This window comes from Canis lupus, chromosome 20 (assembly GCF_048164855.1).
Source record: "Canis lupus baileyi chromosome 20, mCanLup2.hap1, whole genome shotgun sequence".
In the NCBI taxonomy this organism is placed as follows: Eukaryota; Metazoa; Chordata; class Mammalia; order Carnivora; family Canidae; genus Canis; species Canis lupus.
This window is the reverse complement of record NC_132857.1, coordinates 55,139,143-55,156,667: the sequence shown is the minus strand read 5'-3', so window position 1 is coordinate 55,156,667 and position 17,525 is coordinate 55,139,143. Positions and strand designations below refer to the sequence as shown.

Genomic DNA, 17,525 nt, shown 5'->3' with positions numbered 1-17,525 from the left:
TTACAATTGTTTATCTTCTTGTTGGATTGTCCCCTTTGTGATTATGTAGTGTCTTTCTTTGTCTCTTGTTTTGTAGTCTTTTTTTTTTTAAATCTATTTTGTGTGATATAAGTATTGCTACTCTGGCTTTCTTTTCACTTCCATTTTCATGGTAAATAGTTTTCTATGCCTTCACTTTCAACCTACTTGTGTCTTTAGGTTGAAATGAATCTCTTGTAAACATGCAGCATATAGATGGGTTTTGCTTTTTTTTTTTTTTTTATCCATTCTGTCACTTCTTTTGATTGGAGTGCGTAGTCCATTCACATTCAAAGTAATTATTGATAGATATGTACTTACTGTCATTTTATTTGTTTTACGGTTGTTTTTATAGTTCTCTGTTCCTTTCTTCTCTTACTCTTGGGTTGCTTGCTTTCTTTAGTGATGTACTTGGATCCTTTTTCTTTTTCTTTTTTTTTTTTTTTTTTTTACATATTAGTACCTGTTTTTGATTTCTGGTTATCATTAGGTTTATAGATGACATCTTATGCATATAGTAGTCTATATTAAGTTTATGTTTCCTTATGCTGAAACCCAATCTAAAAGTACTAAATTTTAACTCCTTCTTTCCCCATGTTTTAGGTATATGGTGTCATACTTTGCATCCTTTTATTTTGTGAATCCTTTGATTCTTTTGTAGATTTATAGTTAATATCACTGATTTTGTGCTTTTTACTTTTCTTCTTCCTGCTTATGGTCTCTCTTTACCACTCAGAGTCCCTTTGGGATGCCTTGGTTGTTCAGTCATTTGAGCATCCAACTCTTGATTTCATCTCAGGTCATGATCTTGTCCAGCTCTACACTCAGCCAGGAGTCCGCTTGGGATTCTTTCTCTCCTTCTCCCTCTGCCCTTCTTCCTGCTCACATACTCTCTCCCTTTCCTTCCCTCTCTCAAATAAATAGAATCTTAAAAAAAAAAAAGAGTCTCCTTATAAGGCTAGTTTAGTCATGATGAATTCCTTTACCTTGGTTTGTCTGAGAAACTCTCTCTCCTACTCTGAATGCCTTGCTGGGTAGACTATTCCTGGTTGCAGGTTTTTTTTTTTTTTTGAACATTTTGACTGTATCACCTTACTCTCTTCTGGCTTGCAAATTTTGCTGAAAAACCAGCTGATAGCCTTATGAGGTTTTTCTTGTATGTAACTGTTTTCTCTCGCTGCTTTTAAAATTCTCTTTAATACTACTTTTTGCTATTTTAATTACTATGTGTCATGGTGTGGTCCTCCTTGGGTTGATTTTTTTGGGGGGCTCTCTATGCCTTCTGGATCTGGATTCCTGTTTCCTTTTCAGACTTGGGAAGTTTTCAGCTATTATTTCTTCATTTTCTGCCCACGTCTCTCTCTTCTTCTTCTATGATCTCTATAATGTGAATGTTGTTATGCATGATGGCATCGTTGAGTTCCTTTAATCCATTTTTTTTAAAGATTTTAACTTACTTATTCATGAGAGACATACAGAGAGAGGCAGGGACAGGGGAAGAGGGAGAAGCAGGCTCCCTGTGGGGAGCTTGATATGGGACTCGATCCCAGGACCGTGGGATCATGACTTGAGCCAAAGTCAGATGCTGAATGACTGAGCCACACGGGTGCCCTCCCAAATCTATTTTCATTTAAAAAATATTTTCCCTCTTTTCTGTTTAGCTTCATTGCTTTCTGTTACTCTGTCCTCCAGGTCACACTGATCCATTCTTCTGCTTCCTCTAGTCTATTGTTTATTCCCTCTAGTGATTTTTAATTTTAGTTATTGAGTTCTTCATCTCTTACTGGTTCTTTTTTATGTTTTCTTTTTTAAGGGTCTCACTGAGGTCTTAAACTCTTTCCTCAAATCTGATGAGTATCTTATGACCATTACTTTACATTCTCTATTAGGTTTATTACTTACCTGGGTTTCATTTGGCTATCCTGCTGTGATTTTGTCCTATTCATTCATGTGGGACATATTCCTCTGTCTCATTTTGTCTAACTCTCTGTTTTTGTTTCTACATGATAGGAAATGTCAGCTCTATCTTCTGCTCTTGAAAGTAGCAGCCTTAAAAAGAAGAGGTCCTGTAGTGCCTTGCAATATAATGTCCCCTGTTCACCAGAACCTGGTGTTTCAGGGGTATCTGCTGTGTGTGTTGCATGGGCCCTGCTATTGTGGCTCAGTTGCATCTGCCTTTAGTTCAGTCATCTGCAATGGCTCACTTTGCCTGTTATGGGCAGAGTTTGGTCCCTGTGTTGTTAGTGGGCCAGTGTGGGGCCACCTTGGGCTTAAGCTGAGTAAGAGCAAGCATTTACCAGAGCTATGGTAACAGTGAACTGCAGTGCGCTTTCCCTGTGTTGTCCCCTCAGAAGCTTTTTTGGATGGGTGGGGCCTGCCATCAGACCAGAAATCTGCCTCTAGCCAATTGCTGGGGTTGTAGTGGGACTGGTGTGTGTGGTTATCTTTCCCTCTCCCTCTGGGACAAGAGTCACTTTAATGTGGTACTCATCACTTCTGAACATTGCCACACTTGTGGCACCACCTTGTTTGGACTCCTCCTAAGGGCAGGTCTGCAGGAAAATGCAGGGGCAAGGCATGTGGCACCAGCAAGGTTTGCACTGGTATATTGTGGGAAGGGATCTGCTGCTGCTTCAGGAAATTCCTGCTCCTAGGCTGGAGGGGGCAATTCCGTAGGAGATCACAGGGGTTGGGGAGAAGGCGACATGCTGTTAGCAAGCTCCATGAAGTCTTCTGCAGGAAGAGACCTGCAGCTGCCTGGCAAAACTCCTGCCCAAGCCAGGATAGAGAGGGTGAGTCTGCAGAAAAGTGTGGGGGTGGGGTGTACTGTTAGCAAGACAGTGTTTATGTTATATTGGTTCCTACAGGTGTCCATTTATCTAGGCTGGGGGTTGGGGAGGGAAGTGGTGCCTATTAGCTCTTTTGTTGTTGGAGATGTTTCCAAAAGATTCTTGCCCCTCCAGCACATACTGAGATTAGTAAATGAATCTCCCTCCTTATATCCAGGCATTTTTCAAACTGCTGCTTCTAAGCTGTATTTCAGCAAGGCTGTTTGTTGTGCTCTCTCTTTAAGGATGCCGACTCATTTTTCTCTTACCCTCCAGCTCTCCCAGAGCTAAGCTTGCTGATTTTTAAAGTTCTAGGTGTTAAGCCCACTGATTATAAGACCTCGTGAATTATGCCCCACTGGTTTTCAAAGCCAAATGATACAGAGATTTGTCTTCCCTATATGGGTTCCTGTGTCTGGGGTGCCTGGTATAGTGTCTGTTTCTTTCCTCTATTCATGCCCTCAGCAGCCTTCCCTCCTGCAGACAGTCCTGTGGGTCAGTCTGACTCCTGGTCACATCTCCTACTCTGTTTGATGTGGCCTCTTCTCTACATTTGTCTGTGGAGAGTCTGTTCTGCCAGTCTTTAGGTCATTTTCTGGGTTATTTACACTGATATGGAAGTTACCTAGTTGTAGCCGTAAGATAAGGTGAGCTTAGGATCCTCCCATTCCATCTTTCTTCACTCCTGAAACAGGAGTTTAAAATGCTTTACCTCCCTTCGTTTTCAGAAGCTCAAAGACAAGAAAATGCACATAATATCCTCTCATTAAATTCTGAAATAAGACTGTACATCCTATGTAAGTGTTATTGCATGAAGAATTTTTGACAGTTATCTAAATATATGGGAGATGATCATAAAGAAGATAAAAATGTACTGATGATCTACAAACCACATTCCAAATTATATATTAGAAAGACTTCACTAGAATTAGCTTTACTAGAATATGCTGTAGAATTAATGTTAAAAATATATAGTGGCTGTGTTCATTTTGAAAGATCAAGAATATTTCTTAATTTGAATTTAAAGCAAATTTCTTACCCCTGAAAATAAAAAGTGGCTCTGGTTTGAATCAAGATTAGTAAAGGAAAGATTAACTCAGTTCATTAAAAAATTGTAGATATCAGTACAGTTATAAATGCAAATACAATACCAGCTCTAAAGTCCTTAGAGAATCTTATTTGTTGATATATGTAATATGGATATATGCCTTATTCATAAAACTGTAACCCTATTATTTGAACTCTCAGCTCAAGTAAACAAATGAAATGATAGATATTGTTTTATAATTTTAAAAAACAGAGCTACAGAGTAGATGGGAAAAAGTATTATCAAAAAACCAGTAAACTATCTATGTTCAAGAAATGGTATTACCAAATCATAAGCAAAATATGTGCATCTACTCATAGATCTTATCTTGTCAGAAGTGAAACAACTTCTTCCCCAGGAAAAGAAAATTCTCTTGTTTTTAGAATCAATTCTTATGCCCTAGCTTTATTCTCAGTTCAAAAAAAAATATATTAGAGAGTGTCATTGTTTGAATTGTGTTACCTCCCAAACAATATGTTTAAATCCTAATCCTTGACACTTGAATGTGAACTTGTTTGCAAATAGGGTCTTTGTAGATGTAATCAAGTTAAGATGAGGTTATACTGAATTGTGGTGGGCTCTAATTTAATAAGACCATGTCCTTATAAGAAGAACAGAAGAGACACAGAAACCCAGGGATAAAATGAGGTGATGAGGGAGGCAGAGATTGAAGTAATGAGTTTATGAACCAAAGAATGCTTAGGATTGTCAGGCAACAGCAGAAGCTAAGAGAAAGGCATCTAAAAGATTTTTCCCTACAGCCTTCAGAAAAGCATAGCCCTATAGACAACTTGATTTTGGACTTTTACATTCAATAATTGTGAAAGAATAATTCTTTAAAATTTAAACCTTCCAGTTTGTGGTAACTTATTACAGCACACCTAGGAAATCAACATATAGACTCAAACTACTTGTTTGCTTTTCTTTTTCTAGTGGAAATGTTAGTTTCTCAGACTAAACATATGTCCTATGTATACATAAAAGATACTTAAATTCTTTTTTGAAGATGAAAAAAATTCTTCACATCACTCTGGCTTGCACATGGAATATTTCTCCAAACAATAATGGTTGATAGGAAGTTAAAATTTAATTTTTTAAAGATTTTATTTATTTATTTGAGAGGGGGAGGAGAGAGAGAACATGAGTGGGGTGAGGAGCAGAGGGAGAATCAGACTCCTAGCTGAGCAGGGAGTCCAGTCTGGGGACTCCATGATCATGACCTGAGCTGAAGGCAGATGCTTAACCAGCTGAGCTATCCAGGTGCCCCAAAGTTAAAATTTTAGAGCAGGCACTGAGTCCACAAACACTCAAGTAAAATTACTTGCAAGATTTGGAATGTACATTCAAAGGCTCAAAGGTTAACAATCATTTATTTTAACAACTACATTTTTAAACAGTTGGGGGTCTTTGGTTTTTTAAAATTTATTTAAATTTTGTTAGTTAACATATAGTGAAATATTGGTTTCTGGAGTAGAGATCAGTGATTCATCACTTAGATACATGAACTCTCTTTAATACCCATCACCCATCTAGCCCATTCGCCACCTGCCTCCCTCCAACAAGCTTTAGTTGGTTGATATACATATATACATATGCCACATCTTTCGTATTCATTCGTCAGTCAATGGACATTTGGGCTCTGTCCATAGTTTGGCTATTATTGATAATACTGCTATCAACATCAGGGTGCATGTACCCCTTCAAATCTAAACAGTGACTATTTGGTAACTTGTATTTTCACGTTTAAACATAAACTGCTTGTGGGGAAACTTCAATGAACAGTATTTAGTAGCAGTACAACAACATAATGATGTAAAATTAAATTGGCATGAGTATAATGGACAAATTCATTATTTCTTTTGTAAGAATTGAGCTTGCCATGAGGAAACTTGTTTTCAATCATTTTGCAAAAACCGGAATAACTATATCACTTATTTGTTGAATTATGAGCTAGGCAAGTGCTAAATACTTCATATTTATTTATTACATCTATTCCACTTAATCCTTGAAATTATATTCTTATTAGTATTCAAATTTTAAAGATGTACAAATTGGGAGTCATAAAGAATCAGTAATTTGTCTAAAGTCACACAGCTGGTAAGTGTGGCAGACTTGTGGCTGACTAGTCTGTCTTAATATGTTCTTTGAATTTGTGTTCTTATATAGCAGACTTATAATACCTGATATGTTCTAATTGCCTTTTTAAGTACTAAAAGCAACTATAAAAAAAAGCAACTATAATATTCAAGTAAGCCTTAAAATATGGGAAATAAATGAATTAGCACTTTTGATTAGAATTATAAATATCTGTGGCTTATTAATGACATCGTCATAAATAGAATGCAATTCAAAGAGAACAAAGGGCTGGTTCTTAATATAATGTGGAAGAAATATAAACTAGAGCTACCTGACATAAGATATATTGCTGTGGTTAAAGAATAACTTAAGATCAAAATAGGATATGTTAGTGAATGAGCTAAAACAGGAAATATTAGAGGAAAAAAATTGACCAAGTAGGTTGCCTATGGAGAAGCAGTGTTTATAGATATTATTTCTACTAATTTTAGCAATGGTCAATTTTAAGTTTTTTTTTAAGATTTATTTATTTTAGATAGAGAGAGTGAGAATGGGAAGAGGGGTAGAGGGAGGGAGGGAGAGGGAGAGGAGAGAAAGGAGAGAGAGAGAATCTCTAGCAGACTGCTTGCTGAGTGTAGAGCCCACCACAGGGTTCAATCCCACAACCCTGAGATCATAATATGAGCAGAATTCAAGAATAAGACACTCAACAGACTGAGCCAACCAGGTACCTCATTAAATACTTTCTTAAAATAGTTAAGTTGATTATATCAAACTAAGAAAAGATTTAAATCGTGATTTAAGGTGTGCCTGGGTGGCTGGCTCAGTTGGTTAAGCTTTCTGCCTTTGCCCCAAGTCATGCCTCAAGTTTTGGGATTGAGCCTTGTGTCAAGCTTCCCTGCTTATTAGCAAGGAGTCCGCTTCTTGCTCTCCCTCTGCCCCTCCCCCTGCTGTGCTCTCTTTCTCTCAAATAAATAAATAAATAAATACATACATACATACATAAAATCTTAAAAAAATATCATGATTTAAGTATAGGTCTAACAAAACCTGTTTTAGAAACAATCACTAAAAGTGCACAAACGGTTATTAGAACTTCCTACTCCCAAGAACTGTTATACTAGATTGGTTCGCTGAAGGAAGCAGTGGAAACTATTTCTTTAAAAATCCTTAGGAACAGAAGGCATACATTACCAGCAGTTCAGAAAGGGTTAGGTGTGTCTCTGCCAGAAGGCAGCCGGTGGATAACCACTCTTGTTCTATAAAGCCCAGTGACTATATAATAATGCTATTCTTATAACTGTGAGGCAAGGGCAACACAGCTGCTTTTTCCTTTCTTTAGTGATCAGGATTTGCTGTCCAAAAAGTTGCAGAATAATTTGAATGTAATTAGATGAAATTTTCCCCAACAGAAAAGCAGGAATTAATTTTGACTCTAGTTACTGAAAGAAAACTCAGAAGCTCTACACTGGGCTTTTTAAACATTTATGTCCTCCTTTACTTAGAAAGCATTCCTCTACATACAACTTAAAAAGCAGACTCGTTTGCTAGATGACCTTAGGCCTATGAGTTGAATTAATACTAAATAAAAAATTCTGAGCATATGTACAGTTTCTTTGTTTGTATAAAGTCCTTTGAAAAATTCAATTTTAGTGCATTCTACTTAAAGTTTTATGAGTTTATTTTTATTCCATTTTTATATTCATCTACTTAACTCTTTATATTTCATTAAGGTAGAAAAGGCAGATTCCTCAAATTTATAATTTCTTTCTTTAAAATACAGTCAATTTCTTTCCAAATAACCTTTCCCTTTAACTGGTAATGTAATTAATTTCAATTTTGAAGACAGCACTGTGGTCCACAATCCTTGGCTGACTGTTCTTCCAAGAGTAATAAGAGCTGTTGAGACAGGAACTAAAAGTTCCATGAGTTCTTTTGATGCAGGATTCTTATAAAATATAAAGCTGTGAGGAATGTAAAGGGATTACTTCCCAAGACTTTGGAGCACTTCAGAATAGTTGTTAAAAATAAATGAGAAAAAAAATGCTGGAATTAAACAAAAAATTCATAAATGCTGTAGATAATCCCAAAGTAAACAGAAAATAATTTTAACTTCCCAAAGTATTTAGTATTTGTAGCTAGATGATTATGTATTTCGAGATGGATATACAAGGCACTGTTTTCAAAGATGGGTACTTAATTTCTGTAATTTAAATTTATTTTGTATTTAGGGATTTCATGCAGCTCTATACTATGAAATACAATATGCAAAAAGAGCTTAATATAATTTTTGACATGCAATGGTGCTCAGGAAAAAAAAGGAAGAGAGAAATAGCTTAGCTATAGGTAAAAAGCTATATTAGCTATGCTTAATATATAAAGTTGCTATATTAAAGAACACTTTCTTTCTTCATTAAAATGCAAGATAATACTATCTGTTTCTATATGCTTAACTACAGAAAACTCAAAATATAAATATTTCATTGCTTACCTCCAAAAAATTGTTGACATTCTCTGTGGCCATCTGCCAAGGTGGTCATTCCTTTGTGTGTGATGGAATTAGAGAAGTATCAGGGTTCTGTGGATTGATGAAAGAAAATATTCTGTGCTCTTGGCTTCTGATATTTATTTCCTTGGTCCTGTTAAAAAGGAAAGAAGTGTGAACTTACTGATTTTGAAGAGACAGTATTTCTTTAGATTCACATTTAAGAACATTTTCAGATTTTTATGAGTTCGCAGTAAGAATCATAGAATTTGGAGAGGGTGGCAAGATGGTGAAGAGTAGAGGACCTCATTTCATCTGATGCCTTGAATTTAACTAGATAACTATCAAATCACTCTGAACACATATGAATTCAACCTGAGATAGAAGAAAAGAATTGCTGGAACTCTACAAATAGAAAAGTGACCACTTTTTACATGGTAGGAGCGTGGAGAAATGAAACAGGGGATATATAGGAAGGTAACAGGAGCTGGGGGTGGGGGTGGAGGTGAGAGGGAGCCTCCATAAGCCAATTACTGGAAAGTGAAATAGCTCAGGAGCACAAAATCAGAATCTTTAGAAAAAATAAGCTCCAATGAGAGACATTCCTGCCTGAAAGGTGCTCAGTGGTGTAGTGGGGCAATATCTTAGGTGGGACAGTGTAGTCTTAGGATCCCTGGGGTCAGAGAGAGAACAAGGGTGCCTGAGCCAGCAGAGTATTGGAGCCAGGAAACTGGTTACGGTTTTTGAGCCCAGGAGGGGACTCTGAGCTCTGTTCACCATAAACCATGAACTGCTGCTGCATGATCTGGCAACAGCTCTCAGTGTAGGGGTGCAGTGTAGGATAAAAAAGCAGTGGCCCTCCCCCTTCCTGCAGATGGGGCAGTGCCGGTGGGTACAGACCAGGGGACTGCTCTCCTTGGAGTCCTGCAAAGGACAGAAGTGCAGGACCTTCCTGCCTTCCCCCTGGGAGGATCAGTGGGGGTGCACACTGCAGGAGTCCGCAGAATGTGGCACGCACAAAAGTAAAGATTGCTTATGCCTGAGGGTGTACTGAAGAAAGGGGATCATGATCTTTCAGCTCTGAGCTGGAGATCAGCGTTTGTCCATTTTTATTTTCATCTTCTAAAGAGGCTCAGAAAGTCCTCAAGGAACAAAAGCCATATAGAAAACCAGAAACAGCTTACATTGAGCTGGGCTACCTGGCAAGGGGCAGTAAAACTCTGCCCAGACACAGATACCTGAGAATTAACTCAGTAGGTCCCTCCCTCAGACGACCAGCTGGAAGAACAGGGAACACCAAGTTTATGGAGCGCACGGCACTGCAAAACTCTAGCTCTAGGGTAAACAGCATATAGGATTTGAGGGTTTTCCTCATGATTCATTTATATTTCAGTTTAAAATTTTTCCTTTTCTTTCTTTTTCCCTTTTCAATTAGTTTATTTTATCAACTCTTTGTTTTCCAATTTTTTTTAACTTTCATTTTTTACATTTACATTTTATAGATATATTCTTCATTTTTGGCTTCCTTTCACTGTATTATATTATATATAATATATAATATATATATTTTATATATATTATATATATATATATATATATATTTGTTTTACTTTCTATACAATTTTGGGATTTAGTATCTTCTAACACCTGGGCCAAAATACACTCGGGACCAAGTGGATCATCCTATTTTGTCCACCTGGGAATTTATATTCTCTCCACCTTCCTTTTTTCTTTTCTTTTTCTTTTTCTTTTTCTTTTATGTTTCTGACCTCTCTGGATTTGTCTAGTGTGTATTTTGCTTGAGTCAGGGTTGATATAGTTTTGATTTTGTTCACTTGATCATCCATTCTTCTCTGAGCAAAATGACTAGGAGGAGGAATTCACAACAAAAGAAAGTACCAGAGGTAACACTTTCTGCCAAAGATCTCATCGATATGGATATAAGTAAGATGTCAGAGCTGGAATGCAGGCTAACAATTATGAAGTTACTAGCTGGGCTTGAAAAAAGCATAAAGACACTAGAGAATCTTTTACTGTAGAAATGAAATCTAATCAGGCTGAAATTAAAACTGCTCTGAGGTGCAGGCTAAATTGGATATTCTAATAGCTAGAGTAAACAAGGCAGAAAAGAGTAAGTGACATAGAAGACAAGTTGATGGAAAGGAAGGAAGCTAAGGGAAAGAGAGAAAAACAACCATGGACATGAGGGAAGGCTTTGAGAACCATAGAATGAAACAATGTTAGAATTATTGGGGTCCCCAAGGAAGAAGAAAGAGAGAGAGAGAGACAGAGAGAGACAGAAGAGAGGGACAGAAGGTATATTTGAGCAAATCATAGCTGAGAACTTCCCTAATATGGGGAAGGAAACAGGCATTCAAGTCCAAGAGGTAAAGAGGACCTCTCCCAAAATCAATAAAAATATATCAATACCCTGACATATAATAGTGAAGCCTGCAAATTTCAGAGATAAAGAGAAAATCCTGAAAGCAGCTCAAGACAAGAATTCCTTAACCTACAAGGACAGGAACATTAGACTGGCAGCAGACCCACCCACAGAAACCTGGCAGGCCAGAAAGGGCTGGTATGACATATTCAACATACTAAATGAGAATAACATGCAGCCAATAATACTTTATTCAGCAAGGCTATCATTCAGAATGGAAGGAGGATAAAGAACTTTCCAGACAGACAGAAACTGAAAGAATATGTGATGACCAAGGCAGCCCCGCAAAAAATATTAAGTGGGATCCTGTAAGCAAAGAGAGTCCAAAGGTAACGTATCAGAAAGAAACAGAGACAATCCACTGAAACAGGGATTTTATAGGTAATACAAAGGAACCAAATACTTGTCTTTCAATAGTCACCCTGAATGTAAATGGGCTAAATGCTCCAATCAAAGACAAAGGGTATCAGATTGGATAAAAAAACAGGACCCATCCATATGCTAGACCTAAAGACACTTTCAGTTTAAAAGTGGGGGGGGGGGTGGAGAACAATTTATCATGCTAATGGACTTCAAGAGAAAGCTTGAGTAGCAATCCTTGTATCAGACAAATTAGATTTTAAACCAAAGACTGTAGTAAGAGATTAGGAAGGATACTATATCATACTTAAAGGGTCTAACCAAAAAGAAGATCTAATAATTACAAATATTTATGCTTCTAACTGGGGAGCAACCAATTATATCAACCAATCAATAGCCAAATTAAAGAAACACATTGATAATAATACAATAATAGTAGGGGACTTCCAACATCCCACTCATAGCAATGGACAGAACATCTAAGCAGAAGATCAACGAGGAAATAATTTGGGTTTTGAATGACACCAGGACCAGATGGACTTCACTGATATATATATATCAATGATATATATAGCATTCCACCCTAAAGCAACAAATACACATTCTTCTCCAGTGCACATGAAACATTCTCCAAAATAGATCACATACTGGGACACAAATCAGATCTCAATCAATAGCAAAAGATTGGGATTATTCCTTGCATATTTCCAGACCACAGTGTTTTGAAGCTTGAACTTAATCACAAGAAGAAATTTAGAAAGAACTTAAACACTTGGAGGTTAAAGAGCATCCTACTAAATAATGAGTCAATGAGGAAATTAAAGAAGAATTTTTTAAAAATCATGGAAACAACTAAAAATGAAAACACAACTGTTCAAAATCTTTGGGATACAGAAAAGGCAGTCCTAAGAGGGAAGGAGACAGCAATACAAGTCTCTCTCAAAAAATTAAAAAAGTCTCAAATACACAAGCTAATCTTATACTAAAGGAGTTGGAGAGGGAACAGCACATAAAGCCTAAGTCAAGCAGGAGAAGAGAAATAATAAAGATTAAAGCAGAACTCAATGAATAGAAACCAGAAGAATAGAACATACCAATGAAACTAGAAGCTGGTTCTTTAAAAGAATTAATAAGATTGATAATGCTAGCCAGACTTATCAAAAGAAAAAGAGAAAGGACCCAAATTAATAAGATTACAAACGAAAGAGGAGAGATCATGACCAATATCAAAGAAATACAAATAATTTTAAGAACATATCATGAGCAACTATATGCTAACAAATTAGGCAACTTGGAAGAAATGAATGTATTCCTGGAAACTGAAACAGGAGGAAATAGAAAACCTGAACAGACCCATAACCAATAAGGAAATTGAAACAATAATAAAAAATCTCCCAATAAACAAGAGTCCAGGGCCAGATGGCTTCCCAGGAGAATTCTACCAAACATTTAAAGACGAACTAATACCTATCCTTTTGAAGCTGTTTCAGAAAATAGCAATGGAAGGAAAATTTCCAAACTTGTTCTATGAGGTCAGTTTTACCTTGATCCCCAAACCAGACAAACACCCATCAAAAAGGAGAATTACAGACCAATATCCCTCATGAATATAGACGCCAGAATTCTCACCAAGATACTAGCCAACAGGACCCAAGTGTACATTAAAAAGATTATTCAGGGCAGCCCCAGTGATTCAGCACTGCCTACAGCCCGGGGTGTGATCCTGGAGACCCGGGACTGAGTCCCACGTCGGGCTCCCTGCATGGAGCCTGCTCTTCCCTCTGCCTGTGTTTCTGCCTCTTCTCTCTCTCTGTTTCTGCCTCTTCTCTCTCTCTCTCTCTCTCTATGAATAAATAAATAAATAAAAAATCTTAAAAAAAAAGATTATTCACCATGACCAGGAGGGATTTATTCCTGGGCTGCAAGGATGGTTCAGCATTTGCAAATCAATCAATGTGATACATCACATTAATAAAAGAAAGGACAGAATGATATGGTCCTCTCAATTGATGCAGAAAAAGCCTTTGACAAAATACAGCATCCTTTCTTACTTAAAACTCCCAAGAAAGTAGGGATAGAAGGAATATTCCTCAACATCATAAAAGCCATCTACACAAAAGCCCACAGAGAATATTATTCTCAATGGGGAAAACCTGAGAGCTTTTCCCCTAAGGTTAGGATCATGACAAGGGATGCCCACTCTCATTACTGTTGCTCAACATAGTACTAGAAGTCCTAGCCTAAGCAATCAGACAACAAAAAGAAATAAATGGCATTCACATTGGCAAAGAAGTCAAACTCTCACTCTTTGCAGATGACAAGATACTTTATGTGGAAAATCCAAAAGACTCCAGCCCAAAATTGCTAGAACTCATTCAGCAATTCAGCAACATGGAAGGATACAAAATCAATGCACAGAAATCAACTCCATTTCTATACACTAACAATAAGACTGAATAAAGAGAAATTAAGGAATTGATCCCTTTTATAACTGCACCAAAAAACCATAAGATACCTAGGAGTAAACCTAACTAAAGAGGTAAAATATCTGTACCCTAAAAACTACAGAACACTTATGAAAGAAATCGAAGAAGACACAAAGCGATGGGAAAACATCCCTTGCTCATGGATTAGAAGAATAAATATTGTGAAAATGTCTATGCTACTTAGAGCAACCTACACATTCAATGCAATCTCTATCAAAATATGATTGACATTTTTCACAGAGCTGGAACAGATAATCCTAAAATTTGCATGGAATTAGAAAAGACCCCAAATAGAGGAATGTTGAAAAAGAAAACCAAAGCTGGTGACATCACAATGCCTGACTTCAAGCTATATTACAAACTTGATCATCAAGACAGTGTGATACTGGCACAAAAACAGACACATAGATCAATGGAACAGAACAGAGAATCCAGAAATGGACTCTCAACTCTATGGTCAACTCATCTTTGACAAAACAGGAAAGAATATCCACTGGAAAAAGGAGAGTCTCTTCAATAAATGGTGCTGGGAAAATTGGACAGCCACGTGCAGAAGAATGAAACTAGACCATTCTCTTACACCAGACACAAAGATAAATTCAAAAATGGATGAAACACCTAAAGACAAGAATCCATCAAAATCCTAGAGAACACAGGCCACAACCTCTTCGACCTCGGCCACAGCAACTTCTTGCTAGCCACGTCTCTAAAGGTAAGGGAAATAAAAGTAAAAATGAACTATTGGGACTTCATCAAGATAAAAAGCTTCTGCACAGCAAAGGAAACAGTCAACAAAACTAAAAGACAACCTAGGGAATGGGAGAAAATATTTGCAAATGACATATTGGATAAAAAGGACTAGTATCTAAAATATATAAAGAACTTACCAAACCCAAAAACCAAAAACCAAATAATCCAGTCAAGAAATGGGCAGAAGACATGAACAGACTCCTTTCTCCAAAGAAGACTTACAAATGGCCAACAGATATATGAAACAAATGCTCAACATCACTTGTCATCAGGGAAATACAAATCTAATCACAGTGAGATACCACTTGACACCAGTCAGAATTGCTAAAATTAACAAGACAGGAAACAACATATGTTGGCAAGCATGTGGAGAAAGGAGAAACCTCTTATACTGTTGGTGGGAATGCAAGTGGGTACAGCCACTCTGGAAAATAGTACGAGAGTTCCCCAAGAAGTTAAAAGTAGAGCTGTCCTACGACCCAGCAATTGCACTACTAGATATTTACCCCAAAGATACAAATGTAATGATCTGAAGGGCTGCCTGCACCCCAGTGTTCATAGCAGCAATACCCACAATTGCCAAATTGTGGAAGGAGCCTCGATGTCCGTTGACAGATGAATAAAGATGTGGTATATACATATACAATGGAATATTAGTCATCAGAAAGTATGAATACCTACCATTTACAGTGACGTGGATGGAACTGTAGTGTATCATGCTGAATGAAATAAGTCAATCAGAGAAAGACAATGATTATATGGTTTTACTCATATGTAGACTATAAGGAACAGTGCAGAGGATCATAGGGGAAGGGAAGAAAAACTGAATGAGAAGAAATCAGAGGGAGACAAACCATGAGAGACTTTTAACTCTGGGAAACAAGTTTAGGGTTGCTGGAGGGGAGGTGGGTACAGGGATGGGGTAATTGGGTGATGGCCATTGGGGAAGGGATGTGATGTGATGAGCTGGGTGTTATGTGCAACTGACAAACTGTTGAACACTACATCTAAAACTAATGATGCACTATATGTCGCCTAATTGAATTAAAAAAAAAAGAATCATAGAATTTTAGCCTTATACACAAGCCTTGCTAAATTCATGACTGCAAGCAAGAAAGAACTATGTCAATCAGATGATTCAATCTCCACACTTTGCACTACAGGAAACTGAAACCCAGATGTTAAACAACTCAACCAAAATTATAGACAATTAGTGGCAGAGCTAGCATGAGAAAACAGTTCTTATTACTCCAAGTTCAGGGCTCTTTTTTTCTAGCTGTTCTCCCAGCAGGTACAAAAGAAGAATCTTTTTTTTTTTTTTTTTTTTTTTTTTAAAGATTTACTTATTTTGAGAGAGAATAAGTAGAGGGGAAGAGCTGTGGGAGAGATCTTTCAAGCAGACTCCCCACCAAGCCAGGAGCCTGACTCCTAGCTCAATCCCACAACCCATGATATTATGACCTGAGCTGAAACCAAAAGTTAAACGTTTGACTAACTGAGTGACCCAGGCCCCCCAAGAGAAGAATCTTTGATTCTTTTTTTTTCCCTGCTGTATGCTCAGTGCCTAACAGATAAATTCTCAATCAATATTAGTTAAGCGGGGATAAATGAAGGTTTCTATAAGGACTAGTTGTTTTTGTTTTTCACATAAGTATATTCTACCCTACAATATAGTTCTTCTCAGTTGAAGGAATAGTAAGAAAACATTTTAAAAGCTTCTTAAAATGATCTCTTCTTTTAAAGCTCATTAAAAGAAAAAATATGATAAATGGCATTTCAATAAAACTACAGGAGCAACACCTGGGCTGTGTGATACAGTGGTAAGAGTTTTCAACTAGGATTCTACAGATCTAAGTTGGCCCTTCTTTGCATTCCCATTTTTCTACTTAATTCCTTATCTATCATTCATCCACCCATCCTTATCCACCTAGCTTTCTCTTTCATTTGGATCTCACTATTCTTGGTCCAATGCATTATCTGTAAAACAAGAGGATTGGAGTCAATGGTCTTTAGCACGTCTATGATTCCAACAGTTAAATAATTGACTATCCCAGAAGTTGGCTGACCAGTCTGAATGACATATAATCTTGCTCATCTAATCACAGTAACGAAAATAGAGACTAGTTTTAAATTAAATTTAGCATGTGTGTTCAACGCTAAGGAAATGACACGTGCCAATTATGTATTCTATGTCACATTTACACAACACTGAACTTTTGTGTGTTTCTGCTAAGAATATGCACAATAATAAATATTTATCGAGCACTTACTCTGTGCCAGGCATTATTCTAAGCTCTTTACATATACTGGATTTATAAAAACTACCGTTAGGCAGTAATTTTACCCCAGTGGTAGATTAGATGATTTTTCCTTTCCCTAACATATGTCTGTGGAATGTATATGTGTACCCCTCTGCCCTATGACTTTTGGCTTGGCCACGTGCCTTGCTTTGACCAATGGAGTAACAGCAGACATCACACAAACAGAGACTTGAAATATGCTTGTGTAGTTGCACTTTTTTGACAATAAAAACGAGGGGCAGAGATTGAGTAACTTATCCAATCTCCAATCTTTTAGTTAGTTAAGTGATATAGGATATGAAGCCATGCAAATCTGGCTTGAGGGCCATTCTCTTAACACCTGTGCTGTAGTGCCACTACATTATACTGGTTGTATTATATGATATTAAGACATTTATTAATAAAGCAGCAGGTGATCTGGCACATACTAAAATTCATAATTATATAGGTAGTCTATCTGTCAATAGACAAAGTTGTCTTGCAGTGAAATGTTTCTTCTGGAAAAATTAGTAAATATAAAATAAATGTACTATTTCCTAGAAGCCGATAATAAAACAATATATCTCTTGGGTGGCTTTCCAGCTTATCTTGCTACCATACAGTGGCCCTCAGCGCTGGTATCTCTGTTACATGATTCCACCCTCTGACCTTAGCTAATTCAGGCATGCGTCTATGATCCAAGCTGAATCAGT

The 17,525-nt window shown here is 37.1% G+C and overlaps 1 protein-coding gene across 23 annotated transcripts in view; it reads right to left on the bottom strand.

The window, feature by feature from the left end:
- Window positions 1-17,525, bottom strand: part of MBD5 (methyl-CpG binding domain protein 5) — a 433,497-nt gene that overhangs the window by 219,819 nt on the left and 196,153 nt on the right. For all 23 annotated transcript variants that reach the window (XM_072789109.1, XM_072789112.1, XM_072789100.1 and 20 more), the window contains exon 3: window positions 8,501-8,648. The gene's annotated coding sequence lies outside the window, so the exon portion shown is untranslated. The remainder of the gene's footprint in view (window positions 1-8,500; window positions 8,649-17,525) is intronic.